Here is a 4,987-nt window from a genome sequence, read left to right on the forward strand (position 1 = left end):
GATATATTAAATCATTAATAATACTAACTTCTCGATTTACTCTAAAAATGTTAGAAATATGGACTCTACTCTAAAATATATATATATATATATATATATATATATATATATATATATATATATATATATATATATATAATCACAAACAATATTAACCTCAAACTCTATCATTACCTAGTACAAAAATCATATTTTATGACGCACAAAAACGAACTATGACGTACATAGTTTTATACGTTATAATAGGTCTACATATTTTATGACGAAGCAAAAATTTACGTTATCTGAACATATTATGACACTGTTTCTAAAATCAGTCCATTTTTTTATATGAATATTGGAGAAAATTGTTTCTAATTGATATTGAGTAAAATTATCTATGTTCACATTCATTAGAATTATTTCTTTTAGAAACAGTATCATAATATGTTCAAGATAACGTAAATTTTTGCTACTTCATAAAATATGTAGACCTATTATAAGGTATAAAACTATGTACGTCATAGTTCGTTTTTGTATGTCATAAAATATGATTTTTGTACTAAAATATTTGAGAAAGTTAAATAAATTAGTTGTCATATTTTGGCACACTGAAAAGTTTGCCATAAAAACCAGGTCAAGAAAAACAAGACAGCCAATACAGAGTGCCAATCTTTTTCTCTCATCAGACCAGGCATCTCTTTCGCTGCCTCTTGGGAAATTGCAGGAACATAAGTTTCATTGCTCAAAAACTGAATGAAAGAAAGAGAAAAGGAACTGAATTTCTCTAAATTATAGGTAATACCAAGCTGGCATACAACATCACCCATCGAAGACAAAATGTCCAACCAAGAAGGACTGGTTCTTCATTCCGCTTTCCCTAACATCAACAAGCTTTGAGTCTACCACAAATTCTTGAGAGGGCTTGGAGATATCCTGGTAATTGTTCACTACAGTAGAGTTCAACTTATCTTCTCTGTCTATAAATTAACAAACAGATAAACAAGTTAATAGATACAACTTCAATCCTTAGTCAACAAAAACCGAGCAAAGAATAAGTCATACTAATTTTCAAAAGTAACGAAGCATTATCGTGAAGAGATTTCTCCAAATCAGCACGAGATTTCTCCAAATCAGCACGTAAAACACATACTTGATGTTGCAGTGCATTTTCTGTCACAGATAGAACATGATCATGTGTTTGGCATACCTGCTTTTCTCTGCTCAGAAATGATGAAGTCTTTCTCTTTCAAAGTGCACTGACATTTTTTTAATTCTTCCTCTCTATTGAAAAGAGATTGGGTAGTCTTGTTCAAGTTTTTCTGTGTGGTTTGTCACAATTTCCCTATAAGCAAGGATATATAATCTCATAAAAATAATGAGCACAGATTTTGTTAACTCACCTCAGTACTATCGAGTTTAACACTAGTACAAAAATCATATTTTACGACGTACAAAAACGAACTATGACGTACATAGTTTTGTACCTTATAATAGGTCTACATATTTTATAACGTATTATCTGAACATATTATGATACTGTTTCTAAAAGAAATAATTCTAATGAATGTGAACATAGATAATTTTACTCAATATTAATTCGAAACAATTTTCTCCAATATTCATATAAAAAAATGGACTGAATTTTAGAAACAATGTCATAATATGTTCACATAACATAAATTTTTGTACACCATAAAATATGTAGACCTATTATAACATAAAAAACTATGTACGTCGTTTTTGTACGTCATAAAATATAATTTTTGTAATAATAATTAAAAAGAAAAACACTGAAAATGGTTCACGGAGTTAGATATCTACTAATTACCCGTATTAAGCTCCTGTATATCTAATAGATAGTTTTATTTAAAAGTTTGGTTCTAAAATTTAATTTATATAATATAAATTTATCGATTGTATTTACATTTAAAAAGCTAATCACATTACAATTTCAAATCATTAATTACAGTATAGTGAAAATTCTCTATTCAGTCATGAAAACTCGTAAAGTAGAATAGCAATCATTCTACGTTAGAATTTATTTCAAATTGTTTAGAAACAACAGTGAAAAAAATGAAGATATAAAAAATCAGGAAGAAAATAAATAAAATAAATAATTACTGTGTTGAATGTTTATGCAAGACACTGTACGTGGTAAGTGTGCGATATGCCAATGACACCCAACTGTCATGATGAGCCACATTCCGTGTATCTCTCACATTATTTGTAGCATTAAATATGGAACAAGTTACTAAAGTTAAATTTAATTTTTTTTACTAAAAATAACAATAATATTTAAATATTGTTTTTGGTCGACCTAGTTTTTTTTTTTAATTTCTCTAAAATTATTTATAATTTTAACTAGGCTTTATTATTAATTATAGTTCATTTAATATTGAAGAAAGGAAATTCTTAATTAATACAATTCAAATAAAATATAATATTTCAAAACTAAGATCTAGTTAGATTGTTTTAAGTAACAACTTTAATTAAGCAGAACATTTCTATTTATATAAAGAAAAATTATATTTATTAGTTTTATTTTTTTCATCTAAATTTACTACCAATATTATATTTTTATAAAATTAATTATAATTTATTTGGAAAGTTATAATATATTTTATGTATATCAATTTTGAATGATTGTAAAAATTATTTTTCTAATATATTAAAAGACAAATTTTATTCTGAAAGTAAAATAATGAAATAGGATTTATATTTTTAATAATTAAAATCCTTTAAAATTATATATGATATTAAAAATATATTACTATTATTATTTTTATTTTTCAATATTATAATATTAAAATTAATGTATAGAAAATAAATTATAGGTTTTAAGTATAATATAATTATTTTAAAGAAAACTATAATATTGAAAGTAAGTTATTGAATAAGAAGGAAAAAAGAAAATATATCCATAGTATGATTATATTAATTTGAATTAGTTTTCATTGGTTTAATTGTGATAATTAAAATTTTCTAAACTTAGCAATAAATTAATTATATCTAATCATAAAAACTAAAGAAGGATAGTTAAAAAATGTCAAGAAATTTGTAACTAACAAATATTTTCATATAAAGTAAAAATTGTAATACCCCAAAAATATAGCATCAAACTATATAAACGAGTCATTACATATACGATAAGATATAGGACAAGTATCCAATTCTAGTATAAAGTATTAGATTTTACAATTATCCCAAAATAACTATAGAATTTAAAACTTTTAAATACACTGAAGGAACTAACCAAAGCGATCTTAAATCCTAACTATTCAGCAGTGTCTTCACCGTTCAACGCCTGCTCCAAAGAGATCTCATCTCCCTCTACTCACACCCACAGGATGATCATTGCAAAGGAGAAACACCACACACACAAAACACAACACAAAGGGTAAGCTAGATAAACAATAAATATTCATGTTACACAATTATCTAACATAATCAACTTGAATTTTAAACAATACAATGTACATTGATTACCCATGCATCATATACTCAACACGACTCATCTGGATTAGTATAAATGTCGAATTATTGGTAGTCTTTGCACTTGTATAATTCAGCTGGCACTCTCCAACACCATACAAGGTTAGTCCTTATACACTGTCTATGGTTAAACTCTAAGCTTTTAGACAAGAACTTCCCGCTACTCTCACCACATGCATCATTCCTTTCTACTTGAGAATGAATGATCATTAAAGTATCAGAATAGACTTACCATTTCAAAGCTCCATACATTTATACAACACAACAACCTCATTAACCACAATTACCTCCAAGAATCCCACCCTGAGTCATGGAGTTAAGTTCACAAATCACATCTCATAAGTAAAACATAACATTACAATCTTTATCATACACAATCTCCTTATTTCAACACCACACTCCAATTACATTGTGAAAATAAAAGAAGAAAAGGGTGTACTAAAACCTGGACCATTCACTTAACACACAGTCTCGCATAGCGAATCTAGAGGTTTCTCGCACAGCGACCAGTCTCGCTGTGCGAATAAACTTCTAGTGGTACCAGACCTCAACCCCTGACATAGTGTTCCCAATTCGCCATGCGAAACCCAAACAGTGGCTCAGACCTCCCAAGAACTCGTAGACCGCACCCCTTCGCTATTCAAATAAATTTGGCAGTGACCCTAGGCCACCACCAGGCGCTCAACAAAATGATTCGTCGTGCGAATCATCAGACAGAGAGCAACTCGCCACAACCATTCACACAATGCACCTTCTCGCTGTCTGAATGCTTAGACAAAGAGTAACTCTCACTGACCACTCGTTGTGCAAATTGATTCGCTCAACGAGTTTGCATAATTCTGCAGCACGAATTTTGCAGAATTATGCAACTCAAACCCCTCTTACCAATTCAAACTATTTTTCCCAACTTCTAGCTCTCCTAAATTGTTTTATATACCTAATTAGACTTGACTAAACGTTTCTAAACCTTCATACCATCATTATAAAGTGTTTATGACCCAATTCCTACTTCAAAACCTCTAAAATCACAACTTATAGATCCCAAATCCAATCTACCACTTTTAACACATTCTTGATCAACTTAAGGGCTCAAGCAAGTCACATTTGACTTACCCAAACTGCTCCAATAGACCAATTGAGCATCTAACCTCTAATTCCCATTTTCATTACCTCACTTCCTCAAAATAACCTTAAATCATGACATTGTGCCTAGACCTAATGTATTGTTTTGAAAGAACTTTTGTTACATGTGAACAAAGAATGACCAAGTCTCTAACAATAACAGTGCAAATCTCTCTACTGATCCATTTCAGGTAATTTTTGACAAGCTTAATCAACTCGAGACAAAAGTTGATCGTATTATGCAACATGGGGAGGATAAAGATACATCTGAAGATGACTTTATGGATTCACGTGAAGAAGGATAGGGTTTTTGTGTCTACTGAACTGTGTCATGAGTCTTGTTTGTGTTTTATCTTTGTTTTAAGTTTCTTTTGGTAATAGCTTAGATTGT

The sequence above is a fragment of the Vigna radiata genome, chromosome 1, assembly GCF_000741045.1.
Source record: "Vigna radiata var. radiata cultivar VC1973A chromosome 1, Vradiata_ver6, whole genome shotgun sequence".
Taxonomy (NCBI): Eukaryota; Viridiplantae; Streptophyta; class Magnoliopsida; order Fabales; family Fabaceae; genus Vigna; species Vigna radiata.